Source organism: Delphinus delphis, chromosome 11 (assembly GCF_949987515.2).
Source record: "Delphinus delphis chromosome 11, mDelDel1.2, whole genome shotgun sequence".
NCBI classification, from domain to species: Eukaryota; Metazoa; Chordata; class Mammalia; order Artiodactyla; family Delphinidae; genus Delphinus; species Delphinus delphis.
This window is the reverse complement of record NC_082693.1, coordinates 85820544-85840571: the sequence shown is the minus strand read 5'-3', so window position 1 is coordinate 85840571 and position 20028 is coordinate 85820544.

Below are 20028 nucleotides of genomic sequence, written 5' to 3'. Positions count from 1 at the left end.
AGGACCCAGGTCTTCAAGGGATGACAGTAGAGATAAGGAGAAAAACAGGAATGCAGTTTTCTGTGTAAGAGCATTTGTGAAGTTTTCTTGGAAACGACTCTAACTCATACCAGATTCACAAAAGGATCTGGGCTACAGTAAAATGTTATAAGAGAGAGCACTGCTAGTAGGCTCTGGAGATACCCGGGGTACTTGGGCCAGGGAGTGACTCTCCATGAACCTTGGTTTCCTCATTTGTGAAATGGAGATGACATCGTGGGCCTGGTATAAGGATTAACTAAAATAATATATAAGAGCATTTCGCATGGTGCCTGGCACACAGCAGGGCATCAATACATGTTAGCTCTCATGAGGGAGGAGAAGGAGGAGGAGGAGGGAGAAGAGGAAGAAAAAGAAAGAGAAGAATGAGGAAAAAAAGGGAAAAGGGCTTCCCTGGTGGCGCAGTGGTTGAGAGTCTGCCTGCCGATGCAGGGACACGGGTTTGTGCCCCGGTCCGGGAAGATCCCACATGCCGCGGAGCGGCTGGGCCCGTGAGCCATGGCCGCTGAGCCTGCGCGTCCGGAGCCTGTGCTCCGCAATGGGAGAGGCCACAACAGTGAGAGGCCTGCGTACTGCAAAAAAAAAAAAAAAAAAAAAAAGGGAAAAAGAAAGCAATGGTGTAGGGAATTTTCTAAGAAAGTACCACACTTCGTGAGCCCCAAGAGCTCTGGGGCTGGGGAAATCAAGGAATGCTGCTTAGAAAAAGGAAGACAGTATTTGGCCCTTGAAGAGCAAAAAGTATTCAAACTGAGAGAACTGGTGAGTGTTAGGGTTAGAGCCAGAGTGGCTCTAAAAGGTTAAGGAAGAGGATAGAAATAGGGTTGAGGGTAAGTTAAGGTTTTGTCTTAATGTTAAATATCTAGGCTGAGGAAACTAAAACTGTAGCACAGAGAATTAGCTGAGTCCAGCCCAGGAGACAGTGGCAAGGAGAACTGGCCAGGCCAGATGGTCCGTGTTGCCTAAAAGTGGGTGACAAGTTAGGCAGAGAGAGTCCTGGAGCAAGGCAAGCAGTTTCTCTGGAGTGTTGTTACAGCAGTTCCATCAGTCCACCTGCCTTTTCACACAGGTCTGCACGAGCCCATCCAGGTGAATGCCATGAACTCATCAACAAGGGCCATGCTGCATGCATCTCAGGCCCCCCAGCTCTCAGCCCAGGGTTCCACACACAGCAGCTGCCAATGAATACTTGCCCGAAGTCCAAGCTAAAGAAAAGTCTCTTAGAAACACAGAAGGGAAAAAGATCACTCTGCAGCCGCAGCCCGTCCAGTTCTCCTGCACGTGTCACCCTCTGTTCCGCCATAACGCCAGATTCTCCATTGCTCTTGACTTTGCTTTGTGACATTTTCACCCAGAGAAGAGAAGAGAGGTTAAGGGTATGCCATCTCTTCCAAATCTTCTACTTCCGCTGCTAAAAACCACTTTTGACACAGGTTGATATAGAAAGGAACAAAGAAATGATCATCTTTCGAATACAAGCTGTGCTATCTCTGCAGGTATGACTTATGGTTAAGTCTTTAAAACTCTCTAAGCCAGGCTTTCCTCATGGGTAAATGTTGTGTTAATGACGACTTTATCAGGCTGCAGTGAATTTCAGACAGTTACGATTTCTGGTGGTTTTCATCCATTCCTAAAGACCTGCATCCTTTTCTTTTCTTCCTGGGAATCCTTTTCCTTCAGACTGAAGAACTTCATTTTGCATTTCTTGTGATGCAGGTCTGGTGGCAGTGACTTTGCTTAGCTTATCTTTATCTGAATATGTCTTTATTCTGCTTACATTACTCTGAAGGATATATTTGCTGGATATAGAATTCTAGATTGACAGATCTTTTTTCTTTTAGCACAGTAAAAATGTTCTTGCACTGTCTTCTGGCTGCCACAGTTTCTGATGAGAAGGCAGCAGTCACATGAAACATTTTCTCACCTGTGTAACATGTCAGGTTTTTTTTTCTCTGACTGATTTTAAGATTTCTTCTTTATCTTTGCTTTCCGATTGTTTGACAGTAATGTTATCTAGATGCAGTGTTCATTGTTTTTATCCTGTTTCAGTTTGCTGAGCTTCCTCCCAGAATGTAAGGTACATCAGGGCAGGGATCTTGTCTGTTATTTTCATTGTTGCATCCCTAGTGCCTAGAAAAAAGCCTGGTTTTGCATCATGAGGTTCAGAGAGGTGTACCTTTCCCAAGCTGAGCAGCCATTAGGTTTCAGGAGTCAGAATTTGGAGCCGTTTCCCTTTGACTCCCTGCTTGTATTTCTACTCTACACGAAGGCAGGCCAATCACACATTGTTTCTCATATTAGTAGATGTGTCCTCTCCACAGCTGATACCTTCCAGTCAGGAAGTTTGCACCATTCTCTCCCTTAGCCTACTTCCCTTGGAAACAGGACCTGACTTCAAAGTATTTAATGTGCATTGAATTAACAGTAGCCTTAAAATGAGATGCACTATCTGCTCTCTACATGAAAATATTAGATCCTGTAAAAGGGACCTAGCATGAAAGAAATCCTAGTCTAATGGAACTTCACTATGAAAACCAGCAGAGCAAAAAGTTTTAAAACCGTGTTAAAATTTATTTCTTCAGTTACCAAAAGGTAAAACAAACCTATATAGAGCCATTTTTATTTGTATCAGAATGCTCTTAGTAAACACCAATTTATAACAATTCTCCAGATAAATTAAATGAGACCACCTCGAAGATCTTTCACATGAAAACACCAAGTACAAAGAGGTAACTGAAACAAACTCATGGAATAATACATTTCTGAAACCCTGCACAAATTTTCCAAATGCACTCACATGCATTGTTTCATTTGATCTTCTGACATTTTTTGTGAGGAATATGTGCTATTATTATTATTAAATCTACCTTTTATATTTAAAGCTTGGGGAAGTTATTACTAGCACATGGAAGAGCTAAGATTTAGATTCAGATCAAATCCTATTTTCTTAGGGTTGACCAGGCTGCTTGAAGCAGTTGTACACAGATAAGGTAAAATATTTACTTCAGCTATGACTAGAGTGAGTAATTTGAGTATCATATGGGGGGAGTGCTATTTACATAAGGTGAGACTAAGTTGATTGGGAATGTGTGTGTGTGTGCGCAGTGTTTATATATGATATATATACACGTACTCATGCATATATTTATATATATATACACACATACATACACTATATATACACACATACATATACAGTTAGGAAAATCTTAAGCATGAAAATATCATAAGCCAATTGAATGGAGAAGAGATGAGTGGGAAGACTTTGGGAGAAGAATCAGAGAGCAAAAAAGGAAAGATTAGAAGAAGTAAGAACGGAGAAATGGTCCCTGCTGCCAGTCAGTCCACTCAACGGGGATGTAAAAGGTCCAGCACTCAAGGCAACCATTTCTTCCACACCGATGGCTGACCTCACTCACTGATCATGGCACTCCTTCCACTGAGCTTGGATACAACCGCAGTTCTCCCCGAAAATGTGCTCCACGCAGCCATCGCCAATAGATCAGAGCCAGCACCAACACTGCCTTAGGAAACATTGCCTGACTTTACTCTCAGCAGTACTTTTAACTCAACACAGTAAACTATGAGGACCTCCCACTTAGATTCATCCATTCCATCAACCACTGAGTAGTCAGTATGCTCTCCTGCAGCTAGTTCCTCCTTCTTGGGGTCTTAACTTAGATGCTGTCCTCAGGGAAACTTCCTCATGGACCCTATGTATAATACAGTAAAATACATAATATGATATATTCTCATTTCTTTATCTCAGCACCCTGTTTGCTTCCTTCATAGCATTTATTTATTTGGTCACCGTGCTTTCCATCTCCATCACTATACTGAAAAGGAGGGCATGTCTGCTGCATTCTCCCTTGTATCTCTAGCACAGTGTACTTGTGTGTGAAGTACTGACTCAATGATTGAGAATGAACAAATGAATGTCTACTTCGTGCCTGACCTCAGTGGGCTCACAGTCTAGGGTGGAAAAAAACACTATCGTACTGTCCACAAGCTCAAACAAAGTGCCAGGAGAGTACAAAGGAAGGGTAACTGGGACACCCCCCAAAAAGACCATCCTTAAGGGGTGGGTAGGGATTGCCAAAGCAAAGAAGTGAGAAAGGATATTCAAGTTCAAAGGCAAATTTTAAATGATAGCATTGAGGATGAACCTAAGCTTGACTGAAGCTGAAACCAAGGGAGGCGTCACTAGGGTGGGATGGATGAGTGGCCAGCGGGGGCCACATCCATCAGGGCTCCCAGCAGCTGGCTCCTTCGGTCCTCTCCTCCCCTGCTCCCCCATCCTCCCCTCAGACCGCCTGGCCAGGAATGCTGTTCATTTTCACAATGGACGGACTTCTCTTTGGTAGACAGTCTAAGCCCAGAAATGGAGTAAGATTATCTTTGGTTTATTTTAGTCTCACTTTAAGGATCTTATCTCTAGCAAATCCACAGCCATGGTTTACCACAGCAGGACACGATAGGAAGAGCCACTCTCCCCCCAAAAAAGGGCAATCATTTTCTCCAACCCCATCAAACTGTCAAGAAGTTATTTCTTATTTACAAATGCAGATACACTGCTTACGGTCCACAGGCCCTAAGCAAGGAGGGCAGAGATGAAATCCTGAGGTCGACGATAGTTTTGGTGTCTGGACTTTGGGGAAAATTTTTCAGGGTTTTATGAAGAATTAGCTTTCATACTAAACTTTATTAAATTCTGTCCCTGAATTCTTTCCCCTTTGGAAGGACTTTTCAGTCATTAAGCCTGGAGAACAGCCCACATCAGTTGAATTCCAAATAAAATGTAGTGGAGGGTCTGGAATCCTCTGAGCACAGAAAACAGAAGTCCCATTAAATGTATAGAGACGCTCACAACGAAGCCCGACTCACTTACACCCCAAGAACAGAGAGACTGACTGGGATGAGGCCTGGCCAGGGGTCTCACAGGCAAGCACAAAGACGGCCCAAGAAGAGAGCAAACACCACTCTCCCTCGTGAGATTTTCTTTGGCCAATTGCTAAGGGAAAATCACTTGGAAATGCCAATTAGCCTCACTTCTTTTTGTCCGTTTTAATTCCTTTTCCCTTATCAAATCAAGATCTGTGACAGCTTAATCCCAACTCAAATGCTGGGTCAAATATTTAGAAGCTAAAAATGGTTTAAAAAAAAAAAAAAAAAAGACTGAGTGAAACCCTAGCCTGGACCCCAAGTATTTAATTTACCTTGATGTAGTAACTGCATTGGTAATACCTTGAAAAAAAGAAAATGACATTCTTGGACAAAAGGAGCAGATTTCCCCCCACTTTCACCCCTATACTCTTTCCAGGAAGCAGAAATAATCAATCCTTAGCTGCCAGCAATAGAGAACAAATTGGGGGCTTTTTTTCTTTCGGTCCTATTTTCAAAAACTGTTTTTTCCTTAAAGAATAGCGAATTTTACGCAGTGAATACACAAACCATGTATGCTCTTTGCAGGCCCAACCAGCCTGGAAAAAATATATTCTGCAAAGTTTGATTTTAGCACAAGAACAATCTAGAAAGTCACCTACAGAGGGGCAGGACTACATGTTTCAGAGCTCCTTGGAGGCAGAATGAAGCAAGAACAGATTCTTCAGCTAAATCAGTACTGAGCCCTTGGTTCACAGTAAATAGTACCTGTTAGGATGTACCATCAACACTCAGACCTACAACTTTTTCACATTTCAATGTTTCTGGAATTACAATGTGTCTTACAATTAAAATGTTCATTTATTTAGTGTAGTAGTGTTTCTTTTCTTCCTGAAAAGCTGTTATTAAACTGAAAGTGAGTCTTGTAATAAGTGACCCTTGAAGACTGAAGAAATTATTTACTACTACTATTATTATTAACTAAAGTGAATCGACACAGAAACACAGCACACGGGAAAGGACTCTGACTAATGGATTAGTAAATGGACAAATAAGTGTCCAGACCACAAAGGCCTTTGAGAGCAATTCTTAGGAATTTGTCTACAAGACTTAATGTTTTTGGAGCCAAGGAGTGGCACACCTGGAGACATTTGTAACAGTGATATGGAAGGGAAACAGGAGGAATGAGAGGTTAGAGGAAGGGTAAATAAAGGCAACCGGAAATGTGCTGATGGGAGCCAAGAGAATCTGAGCTAGAGCCATGTCAGTGTCCAGACGGAGAGAGACGGCAAGATTCGAGGGATATTTAGAATGTAGAATTGTCACAATTTGGTCACCCACTGATTGTGGGCAACCTGCTCTGATTTCCATTTCACACAGACATGGATGTTGAGCTTCCTCAGTTAGCATGCAGACTGAAATGGAAAGAGCCAACTAGGCCTCCAGGCCATGAATCTAGGACATCCTTTGGAAGCCCTGTGCTCAGCAACACACACTAAATCTTTCAGCCATTTAGCCTGGGATGCCTAGAGCACAGGTATACCAACACATGCCAACACAGGTATGCCAACACATGAAGACAGAGAAAAATGGTTGCCCATGCAGCAGAGACAAATCTTAAAGGTAGAACTGTTTGTAACACAGGGAGAAGATACATAGAATGATATCCAAACTTCACCAAGGGCACCATCATGTCTGAAATTCAAGAAGGTTTTAGCTTTCAAGGAATTGATTATACAGGTCTAAACTACAGTAGGAAAACAGATCACTCCATAGATTATGATGCATTTCAAATAAAATTCAAATTCCTTAGCTCCATATCCAACCACCTTTCTACCTTCCACTGCTTTTTGCACCTGTACCAATAATTTTTAATGACTATCACTTACTGGGCATACACTATATGCCAGACATTTTGCTAAGCACTTTACATTATTTCATTTAATCTTCAGACTACCTTTCTATGTATTATCATCATCATTATCATCCTCCTCCTCATTTTATATAATAGATGAGGATGCTAAAAGCCTCAGAGATTAACCAACTTGTCTAAAGTCAAGATGTTAGTAAGTGGCAGATCTGAGAATCAAATTCAAATCTAGCCTATAACATAGCCAAGTAGCTTCTACAGGACCAACCCTCTCACAGAATACAACTAAAACACTCTCGGAAATTTTTTAAAACAATTATTTAAAGGCAGTACAGAGTAATTAAAAGCAAAAAGACACTGGAGAGGAGGGGAGTCAACACTTTGGACAGGCTCAAAGTCCAGCAGAAAGCCCAGTCTTACTAGCTTAAAGAACCAAAGAATAGAGTTTGGGGTGATCCCAGCCACTGCAAAATGTGGGGCACAATTCCAGGAAGGAGAGATCCAGAGAGAGGGAACCCTAAATTCTATATATAAACCATGCTCAAATCTCTGGCCGAACCCTGCATCATGAATGCATGAAGGAGACCCCAGGCAAACCTGCAAAGAATAAAATATTCAACTGGGATTGGAGCTGCCACCCAGTACAGGGGAAGCAATGTCTGCAGTCAGAGTCCAGCCAAGCTAAGTGCCCACTAGAAAAATATTCACAGGGTCCAGGACACAATCCAAAATTGATAAACACACAAAGAAACAGGAAAATGTGATATATTTTCAAGAGAAAAGGAACTAATGGGGGTCTCTCTCCTTGGTTTATAGATGGCATTTTCATCCCTGTGTTTTTCACATGGTTTTTCTTCTGTATCCATTTGTGTCCTAACTTCCTTTTCTTATAATGACATCAGTCATATTGGACTAAGGTCCACCCTAATTACCTCATTTAACCTTAATCATTGTTTAAAAAACCCTATCCTCAAATAGAGTCACATTCTGAGGTTAGGACTTCAGCATGTGGCTAAGACTTCAACGTGAGAATTTGGAGGGACACACAATGTAGCCCCTTACGAAAAGGCTAAAGTCAATGACTCAATGTTCCAACTGAAAAAGAAAAATGTAAGACTAAACTTAGAGAGAAGTTAAGAAAAAAATAAAGCTAAAAAAAATGAAAAAAAAAAAAAAACTCAAACAACTGAGAAAATTAACAAAGCCAAAATTTGAGTTTTCAACAAAAAAATTGATAAACTCCTAGCAAGGCTGGCTGGGAAAAAAAAAAGAAAGAAAACACCAAGTACTAATATTAGAAATACAAGAGGGATTATCATTATAGATCTTATAGACTTAAAAATGATAGTAATAGAATTTTATAAGCAACATTATCTCAACAAATTTGGCAACTTAAATGAAATGGACAAATTTCTTTACAACTTAACAAAACTGACACAAGAAAAAACAGAAAATCTGCAGTCACAGACCTATTGAAGAATTAAATTCATCTTCAGAGAACTTCCAACATACAAAACCCCAGGTCCCTTGCTTCAGTAATGCAATACATTAAACATTTATGGGAAAAAAGCCCCACTAATCTTATACAAAGTTTTTTCATAAAATCGAGGAAGAAGGCATACTTCTCAGTTCATTTCATGAGGCCAGCCTCACTCTAATGTAAAACCTAACAAAGATATTACAGAAAAGAATATTAGAGACCAAAATTCCTTTGACTACAGATGCAAAATTCTTAACAAAATATTATCAAATTGAATCTAACAATGTACATAAAAAGAATATGTCATGTCCAAGTGGAATTTATCTCAGAACTGCAAGATGTTTCAGTATTTAAAAAGTAATCAATGCAATTCAACATATAAAGAGAACAGAAGAGAAAAAAACATTTTTAATAGATTCAGACAAAGCATTTGAGAAAATTCAATCCCTCATGATAAAAATTCTCAGCAAACTAGGAAGAGAAGAGACTTTTTTCAATCTCATAAAGGGCATTTATTAAAAATTGATAGGTTAATTCATATTTGTATCACTGAATAGTGAAACAGTAAAAACTTGTCCTCTGAGATTCAGAAATGGTTCATTTCTATTGAGCCACTGTACTAGAGGTCCTAGCCATTGTATACAGTTAAGGAAAAAAAAAATAAAATGCATAAAGTTCAGATAGCAAGAGGTAAATTGTATCTACTTATAGGTGGTGTTATTGTATATGTAGAAAATTGCAAGGCATCTACAAATAACTCTTAAAACAATAATCACAGGATAGATTATTACATAAAAATCAAATGTATTTGTATATACTAGTAGCAAACAGTTATAAAAAGAAATTAAAATAAAAACAGTTAAATTTGCAAAAGTGTAAAGAACATAAAATACTTCAGCATAAGTTCAACAAAGGACAAACAAGACCTCTACACTGAAAACTACAAAATGCTACTGAGAGAAATTAAAGACGACCTAAATAAATGAAGACCTATATCATGTTCAGGGGTTGAAAGTCCCAATAGTGTTAAGATATCAATCATTGCCTTGGTTCATAGAATCAAGGCAATCATAATAATAATCCCTCTAGTGCTTTGTTTTACAGAAATTGACCAGCTCATTCTAAATTCATAACTAACTGAAGCTTGGAAAAAAATACAAAGTTAGAAGAAGTGATACACAAGTTCGTAAAAAAAAAAAAAAAAAAAGGTCTGCTAGTTTCTTAACCACTAAACATATACCTACAAAAACTGTGAAGTGTCGAAGATTTTACTATACTTCAATCTAGTAAGTTAGTTTGCCACAGCTTCTTGGATGCTGGCAGAAGTTATGAGACTTGAGTTAGAGAAAAAGAACAGTTTATTGGTCACAGTTATGGCAGTAGTCAGAGTATCAGCCAGTGTCAGTCCCCAAGCCCTAATCACAGGGTGACTTGAAGAGGACCAGGTGACATCTGCACATATGGTGGGCTGGATTCCAGGGGAGGAACCCTTTAGGAAAGACCTTAGGGAACCCAAATCTTTTCCAAAGGAAAGTAAGCCTGCCTGACCTTTGCCCTTGAAGAAGACATTACACTAGACAGTAAACAAAGTTACCTCTTGTCCTAGAGGGAGACACCATATCTTCCAAGACTGTTCACAAATACAAACATTCTTGACGAAATAGCCTGGAATGAATGCAGTTGGTGCCCCTGCTCGTCAGATCTACCGAAATGTGAGAAATCATGTTGTCTCTCAACATCACCTACCTTACAGACCGAACAATCCTACTCCTAGGCATTTACCCAAGAGAAACAAGAACCTATTCCCTCTAAAACACTTGTACAAGAATGTTCATAGCAGCTTTATTTGTAATAGTTGGAAACAGCTGAGGTGCCCATCAAGAGGACAATGGAGACGCAAACTGTGGTACATGGTACAAAAGGGGACTCCTTGGCAATAAAAATGGAATGAAGTACCACGCATGCGGTAATATGGGTAAGTCTCAAAAGCACTGTACTGAGTGACAGAAACCTTACACAAAAATGTGCAAACTGTACAACTCCATTCATAAACATTCTAGAACAGGCAAAACTAATTTATAGTGGAAAAAGATCCGAACAATGGTTGCCTCTGCGGTTGTGGGAGCGGGGAATGGTTGGGAAGAGTCATGAGGGAATTTTCTAGGGTGACAGAAATGTTTTATATCTTGATAGAGCATTGAGTTACACATATATCAAAACTCACTGAATGGGACACTTAAGATTTGTGCATTTCATTGTATGTAAATTTCATCTCGAAAGGAAAAATTTTTAAAGAACCACAAATATTAAACTCTAGTTAATGGCATGCATCCAAAGGATTTAGGCGAGACGGGACTGACGTCTGCAATTTACTGTGAAACGCATTAAAAAAACCAGATTGATGGGTGGATAGACAGATAAATGGTAAAACAACTATAGTAAACTGTGAATTGTAGAATCTAGTGATGTGTTCACTGTAAAATTATTTAACCTTTTCTGTATGCTTGAAATTTTTCATAATAAATTCCTGGGGAAAAAAATAAAACGTCAGTAACCAAGAGAGAGAGGGGAAAAAAAAGACCACAAGTCTGCTTGATTCCATAACCCAATCTCTCAACTATTACATGTTGTTTCTTCCTTATGAATTAAACTAAGCCAAGCTGCTCTTCTTACCCATCAACCCCACATTTTCTCACCTCCTTGCCTGTGTCTATGCTGTTTCCCTACCTGTGAAATTCATTACCACTAATTTTTCATGAGCAATCCCTACTAAATTTATTAGCAGAAAATCCATTCTCTTCTTCCTTTCAGCAATTCCTTCCTTTACATTGTCCAAGAACCTCAGGAACTTGTATAGTCCAGAAGGGTGTCAATCTGATTTCCCACCCAAGCAGACAGAGGACTAAGGACTGATCAGTCTTCTATGACCATGTTGCCACTGAAGACTGGTCCCGCAGGTCCAACGCTTGGCTGCTATGGCAACTCACTGTGGTCACTGAAGTTCTTTGGAGGAGGATGATCTTAGTTACTCAGGATTAAGCTCTGAAATGCTTAGGTTTGCAAGATGGAACTCAGAGCCTGAGTTTTTAGGCTTATTTGAAGTCTAATCCCTCCCAGCAGCACTGAGTCAGGATGGCTTATGATACCTGCCAGCTCTTGGCCCCAGAACTGCTGTCTATTTTCCGTCAAGGGTGATAGCAGTTTTCCTATACACCTTCAAAACACAAAGAATCTGATCACACCCTTTTCCCCAATCTGTGGGTCTATATATCATACTTCTAAGTGAGTAATAATAACTACAATACTACTACTACTAGTATTAATAATAATAGTAATAATGGTTCTTGGTGACTCAAAAGTGATTTACTCTTCCAGAGAAACTTTCCAAGTGATTGTGAGATTCTCATACCCGCCCCAAGTGGGAGAATTGGAGGGACAGGGAGAACGGAGGTGTGTGGGACGTACTATCTCCAAGGATTCTAAAAGCAGTATTATTCACCTCTCAGGCTGAAAAGTATATTTAAAACACAATGTTAGTCTCTCATGGAGTATTCCACTACTTATACGTATAAGTACTTTCACACGTTGATGTTATGGTGATTAATAAAATACAGATTAATTTAAAGGCATTGCTAGTTTACAGTGACTTTTGTCATTTCCTATTTCTCAATAAATGGGTATCAAAAGTCCAGCAACTGTCATGCATGTGTGTGGAGGTGAGGAGGGATAACGATACAAATTTTAGGATGTTAGGATAGTGTTTACACTCAAAACGTTTGTGCCATTCACCAAATAGGAGTCTTCATATTTCACCTCATATTGTTATCTCCTTATTTTTTGAGCCTCTTCCATGTGCCAGGCAGTGTACTTAGGTGCTCTACCTACCGTGATGAGAAAGACACTTTCCCTGACTTCAAGAATCCCAAAGGCCAGCTGGGGCAGCCACGAATTAGCCATCACAGTATGAGACGTTAGCGCCACTTTAGGGAAGGACAGAGTGCTAAGGGAACCTAACTAACCAGAGGAACCTCCAGCAAGACTTCGCAAAGAGGGCTATGTTTAAGTTCAGGCTTGAAGGATACGCGTGAGTTAGCCAAGAAAAGAAGAGAGGAAAGTATATTCTGTAGTAGACCGAGGGCAGGGCTTGGGTTATGGCTAGAGACAAGAGGAGGAAAGGAAAGTCGAAAGAGCTGAAAGCAGCCCTATCAGGCTGGGGTACAGCATCCTATCTGAGGGAAGGGGGGTAGAGATGAAGTTGGAGAGGTGGACCACAGCCCGATAACAAGGCGCTTTCAGAGCTGCATTAAGTTTGAGAAAACTAAACTGCAGAGACGTACCAAGGAACTCACTCAACGGTATAGAGTAAATGTGGCACAGAAACCAGCCTGCACTCCTGCCTTTCAGGTTTTAACCCCAAAGCTGCCCACTGACTTCCGAGACAGGTATAAGGGCAAATTTCCCCAGAATGAGGGTGACGTACAGGGGACCCAAACCCAAGCCCCTATCATTGACTAAGCACAAAGAGTAGGCAAGAATGCGTTGGTCCTTATCACCCACCTGGGACCCTCGGGGCTAATTAATCATGCTGACAGCTCCCTGGATGTAGTCAGAGGATTTTTTTTTTCCTGAATGCTGCTAGTTTAACCTGAGGCAAGACTTTCCTTCATGACACCAGGATGAAGCCTTGTTGAACATGATGAATGTCTTTTGGAAAAGAATAACATTTTGATAAAGGCCCTTGCAATCAGCCTCCAGGTTAGAACAGAGCGGTTTTCCTTGCTTGTTTTCATAGTCATCTTACAAGAAAGCCAGCTTTATCTCTGGGCTCTGACTCAACTAACCCAGAGAGGGCTTTATGATTAAAAATCAAGTAAATAACTTGCCCTGGTCTCTGACTTTTCATAAGTAATTATGGCTGGAGCTGCCAGTTAGATTCCAACTTTCTTCCAAAGCCCAGTGTGTATCTCACTATTCCAGTTTCTGACTCCCCAGCAGCCCCTGAGGATCATGATTCGGGTTTCAACTACAAAGAGGGCTTCTCCATTGCCCAGAAAACAGATGTTATACGAGCTTTGGAGGCTTTTTGCTGCATGCTGTTATTTTATCCCAATTTTTCATGATTAAATGTGACCTTTTTCTCATTCATATAATTCTCCATTTTCTTATTTGAAAAATGCTTCCACATGAAGGGGAAGAAGAGGAAGAAGAAGCAAGAAACAGCCATGGAGGAAAGGAGGAAGGTGACTTTCAGGAAGCATTTGGAAACCTACTCATGGGAAGAGGAAGAGTCTCCTTTTGGCTGCATACCAGTGGAGGGGCTGCCCACCCCAGATCTGTGATCTTCCAGGGACCCCCCAGGAGCCTGGATGCCCCTTAGTGGGAGCAGGAGGAGGGGAACCAGGAAGAAGCCCAGTTGGGAAGGTCCCATGAAAGCCAACGTTGGCAGAAGGCAATCCTCATCTCCAGCCCAAACTCTGGGCTCCTAACTGGCTTGCCAACTCTACTGCAAATGCAGATTCCAAGGCAGGAGAACAAAAACATGTCGGAAGCCAGGGTATGGGGTAGGGTTCTGCAAATCAGCTAGGAAAATAAGGACAAAATGGTGGGTCAAGACTATGAAAGGAGCTTACTTAGAACAGGGACTGCTAGCTTGTTGGTCTACATGAGGGAATCAGCAGGACTTATACTGTATATGCTCACAGGCACATGCCCACAAAGGCGCGCGCGCACGCGCGCGTGCACACACACACACACACACGTGCAGATAATAGCCCCTAAAATACAACAACCATCTAATATACACCATGATTAACTAAGGATTGGGTTGAGCCTCTCTTTAATTGTACCTGCCTCCTTTGCCACTTCTGTTTACAAACAATTTATTTATATCAGAGACTATTGCTACTAGTCATTATTAGCACAACTAGATGCATTATTTTTAAGCTTTGAAAGCTTAAAGGGAAACAAGGTCTTATATAGGTATATATTCTTTATCCCAATAATTCCACTTTATACTAAAAATTTATACAAAGGATATAACTGAATATACCCAAAGATTTATCTACAAGAGTACTGCTATAGACTAAACGTTTGTGTTCTCTCAAAACTCTTATGTAGAAACCTAATCCCCAGTGTACGGTATTTGGAGGTTGAGGCCTTTGGGGGGTGATCAGGTCATGAGAGTGGAGCCCTCCTGATGGGATTAGTCCTATAAAAGAGGCCTGAGAGTGCCCTTGCCCCTTACACCATGTGAGATCACAAGGAGAAATCAGCAATCTGAAACCCAGAAGAGAGTTCTCATCAGAACCCAACCATACAGGCACCCAGATCTTGAGGTTCCAGCCTCCACAACTAGGAGAAATAAATTTCTGTTGTTTATAAGCCACCCAGTCTATGGCATTCTGTTATGGCCATTCAAATGGACTAAGAAAAAAATGAATGACAAAGTAATTTGTAATAAAAATATCCAACAATACAGGATTAGTTAAATCATGGTACATCATAAAAATCAAATCTCAAGCTATTAAAAATTACATTGTTGGCAAATATTAATTCATTTAAGCAGACAGAAATATTTATTTGGCACCAACAATATACGAAACATGATAAAGTAGAAAAAACCAGCAGGTTATAAAACGGTAGTCGTAATATGCTTACATTTTCTTAAAAATTTATAAATACATGTATAAAAATGTCTGAAAGATAGACAGCAAAATGTTAGTCAATGTTAGATTGGTGGGGCTATAGATCACTTTTTTAAAATTTATAATGAACGTATATAAATTATGTAGCCAGAAAAAAAAATACAATTTTTTTCAAGTCAATTGTTCTGTTTAACCACACATAATAGACCTGATACGAAAGCCTATAGAGATTTTGACATTAAATGCTGAAGTGTTCTCCAGACAGACTGTCCCAGCTCGCCCAATTCCCCATAACCTTAAACCACAGGTATCATTATTATTTTTAAATCTGTACCAATTTGATGGGAAGCAAATGGACAGTCACCCCAGTCTTTTAATCTGTTCTTCCCTGATTTTCTCATGAGGTTGAACATGTGTTCATATGACTGTCGACCACGGGTGGTTCTCTTGTTAGCGATAGGTCTGTTCTGTAAGGTTACAGAAATCTCCCCAGACTCAGGCATGCTTAGATTCTGAGCAGCTGAGCCCAAGCATCCAGCCCTCCTGTGCTACCTCCCAGCTTCTCCCAGGCATTCATTAGATCAATGACTTTCAGCCTTGCCTACATATCACAGTGATCCGGGGAGCTTTAAAACTACTGAAGCCCGGGTCTTACCTCCAGAGTTGCTGATTTAACTGATCTAGGTGCAGCCTAGGCAACAGGATTTTTTAAAGCTCCCCAGGTCATTCTTTTTGTTGTTGTTGAAGTATAGCTGATTTACAGTGCTGTGTTAGTTTCAGGTGTACAACAAAGTGATTCCATTATATAGATATAGATAAATATAAAACAGTTATACATATATACACACATATGTATATATTCTTTTGCAGATTCTTTTCCATTATGGTTATTACAAGATATTAAATATAATTCCCCAGGTCATTCTAATGTGCACGAGGCTGAGAACCACAGCTTCACAGAGGCTCTGCTAATGGCGTTCTAATGAGCATACTGAGATGCTGGAAAATGCCTTCCATTAGCATCTACACCTGCAGTGAAGAGCAGGACAATGAAGATGCATACAAAAGACAGAGATAAGGAGGGAAACAAATAGATTCATCTCCACCGTCATCTCATTCTTTTAACATATTGGCTCAATAAATATTTGAGCATCTGCTAGGACAATAATAACGGTGCACATTTATTGAACATTTACTATAGGTCAGGCAGGCTCTCTTCTAAGCTCTTTACATATATGCCTTCAATAATCCTAGGAGGCAAGTACTCATCTTATATAGGTGAGGAAACCGAGGCACAGAGGTTAAGTTATTTGCTTACAGTCACACAGCTATTAAGGAGTAGAGGCAGGATTCGAACACAAACAAGTTAGCTCTGACGTGCATGTCATAACACCACATGCCAGATGCTGCAAAGGCAGCTGGTACATCACAGTACAAAACCAAACAGTTAACAGTTCCTGTTATGTCTTAAAGTTTACTGGAGGATTAGAGAGTAAATGAATAAACACACAAGATCTGAAGGAAAAGCACAAAACGCTATAAAAGAATATAACCGTATACTCATGTTCAAAGCATCATTCACAATAACAAATGTAATATAAAAGATGGAAGCAACCCAAGTGTCCATCCACAGATGAACGGATAAAGAAAATGTGGTATACACATACAAAGGAACATTATTCAGCCTTAAAATGGAAGGAAATACTGACACGTGGTACAACACGGATGAATCTCGAAGACACCATGCTAAGTGAAAAAAGCCAGTCGCGAAAGGACAAATACTGTATGATTCCACTTATATGAGGAATACAGTAGTCAAATTCTTAGAGACAGAAAGTATAACGGTGGTTATCAGGTGCCTGAGAGAAGGGAATGGTGAGTTTTTGTTTAATAAGTACAGAGATTCCATTTTGGAGGATGAAAAAAAGTTCTGGAGATGGATGGTGACAACAGTCGTTCCAGAATGTGAATGTACTTAACGCCACTGAACTATACACTTAAAGAGAGTTAAGATGGTAAATGTTTATGTTCTGTATCTTTTACCACAATTTTTAAAAATAAAAATAAAATTTTTTAATTATAAAGACTATAACCAGAGACCCCAAATTAGGTTGGGAGGGGAGTCAAGGAAAGGCTGTTTCAGGAGGTAACATTTAAAGTGAGACTTGGGGATCAGAGGATCATTTACGAGAAGAGTAGAGAGAGGTTATTCTGAACAGAAGGAATAGTATATGCAAGGGCCCTGGGGCAGTAAGAATGGTGGGGGGAACCTAGTGAGTGAGGGCAGCAAGGTGTGAGGTGAGGCCATGCAGGGCTTCTCAGACCACAACGAAGAGCTTGGAATTTATTCTAAATACTTTGGGAAGTCAGAGATGGATACTGAACAGGGCCATGACACGAGTTAACAAGATTTGGGTTCTTTTTTTTTCTTTTCAGTTGAAATAAATTGCGTTAAAAAGAATCTATCTATTGTTAAAAAAAATAAAAGAGGCAAATTTTAAAAAAACAATTTTTAAGGCTTCCTTTATGTTCTTTAAAGCTCTAACCATCTACCCTAGGAGAGTGACTTGGAGGACAAGTTAGAAAGCAATCACCACAGTATCACTGTAGATGAGGTCACATTTGGACTGAGAAAAGTGAGGTTCAGAGAGGTTAAGTAACTTCCCAGTGTCACACAGCTCTCAGAACTCAGAACCAAGGTCTCCAACTCCAACACATGCATTGTTTACACTTTGTAGATTTTAAAAAAGGAAAGAAATCAGAATACACAAGAAAGAAGATACATCATAGTTCAGACCCTCTTGAGAGAGAAGCACCATTCCATTCTACTGCTCCTCCACAGATATTTCGTACTTATAGATGTGAAACCAAGCAATCTGACTATAAAATGGGGTGGAGAAGGAGGAAGACACACAGTGAGAAAGGAAAAATTTAACGCTTACTCCACTGGTTGATGTCCTCTCTGAGCCAGACAGCCACACCTTTTCTAGACTCACCTGGGGTGCCATCAGCCAGTAAAGATCCACGAGCCAGAGTCCAGAGGCTGCCCAAGGAGCCATTTGAGGCCGTGCACGTGCTGGGGCAAACTAACCCAGGAAGAGTTCTGAGGCCTACTGGCAGCTTCTCCGTGGAGAACAGCAGGCAGCAGGGCAAACTTTTAAAACTTGGGGGGTCTTCGGGGTGTCGGGGCCTCATTAATTGCCTGAAAAACAAGAATGAGAATAACAAAAAGGATTAATGAATACATGTCTCGGAAAAAAAAAAAAATCCCTGGCAGTGCTGAGTCCCCTGTCCTGGGATGAGGTCATGTACCAACACACACAGAGCAAAACCTCAACTTACTGCAACCCAATGGTCAGAAACCCTTGATCACTGGGCTCATTTGCCATTCTCTACATGAAGGATAAAGGCAAATCCTTTAAAATATAATAATTTGTGTTAGAAATTTATCTCAAACAACTTCCAGAGGCTCTTCTTAGCTAAAGGTCCAACATAGAATCAGAGAGGTTACAGCTGAAAGGGACTCCAAGGGTCCCTGTACAACTCCTTCATCTCAGAAGCAAGAAACTGCAGCATGGGGAAAGGAAGTGACTTGTCCAAGGTCATATCATTTCCTACTGCCCAAGCCATCCAGGGCTCCTTCTAACACTCTCTATGCCACTTCACTCCACCCCTGCATTTGACCCGTAGTCCTATAAAACAGCAAAAACACTGACCTACGGCTTCCCTGGTGGCGCAGTGGTTGAGAGTCCACCTGCCGGTGCAGGGGACACAGCTTCGTAGCCTGGTACGGGAAGCTCCCACATGCCGCGGAGCGGCTAGGCCCGTGAGCCATGGCTGCTGAGCCTGCGCGTCCGGAGCCTGTGCTCCTCAACCGGAGAGGCCACAACAGTGAGAGGCCCGTGTACCGCAAATAAAAAAAAAGAAAAAAAAAACCCCACAAAAACACTGACCTACACCTGAAACCAAGGTAATCATTGGGTAGATCCATTAAACCTGTAACCGGCCTTCTCTGATCCAGCTCGCTTTGTTTTTACAAAATCCTGCTCGTCCTCCAAGCCTCACATGGCCTAAACAAGATGTTTGCCCAAGTTGTTTTACAGAAACTTGGAGCCAGCAGCGCCCAGTTCCAACTCGAGCTGGTTAAAACGGGTGGAGACGCCCAACCCACCAACTGGGCATGCGCGAACGTCCGCCAGGTGACCTTTTGACGTCAGAGGGCCCAAAACTCCGCCCTAAGGGCGTGAACTCTATCCCAGGAAGAAGCTTGTAGCTTAGTTGCGCCTGCGCAGAACCACGGACGACCATAACGTTTTACTTACGATCACCTTTCACCATACTCCGTGCGCCTCAGCTCTATCATAAATACCCTCTAAATCTACCGCTGCCTTCCCGGAGGTGCGCTGGAGATCTGTGCTCCCGTCTCCTCGCTTGGCTGCCCGGTGAACTGAGCCCTTTCCCTGTTGCAAAGCTCAGCATCTCTGCATTAGGCTTGCTGCGTGGGGGGCAAATGAACTTAGCTCCGTAACGTGCCCATGCAGCTCCCCACTGTATAAGATATTCTCTTCGTTTATTTTTCTTAGCTCTCTTGTAGAGGCAGCGGGGCTGATAGGACAGGATTGTGCCCTCACTTGTCTGGGTGGGAGTCTATTGGGTTGGTGAAGAAGTTCGCTGGGTTTTTCCGTAAGATGGCTCTAATAGCGCTTTGTCTTGAACTTCATTCGAAACAACCTTACTAGATTGTATTGTGACAGGTGTCATATCAGCATGCATTAAAAAAAAACTTATCAGCTTACCGAGTGACCTTTAGAGCTTTGGGCTGTGTTCTGCCGAGAAGAGGAGGAATATTGCAGTGGAAGACATTTGGGCTGCAGTGGTGGATACTGAGATAACGCCCTGATTATCAGTCTGCTTGCTACAGGATAGGTGGCCCACAAGTAATAAGAAGGCCAGGAAAAGTTTCCACAAGGATGGCTGAAAATATTTCTTATTAACCCCTAATCAGGAAAAAAACTGCATCAGGAGAACGCCCTTTGGGTTATCTGAGATTGTGCTGTAAATACGAGATTTTCACTCATTTCAGGTTGTGGGTGGGGAACCAAGGAAGATACAACACT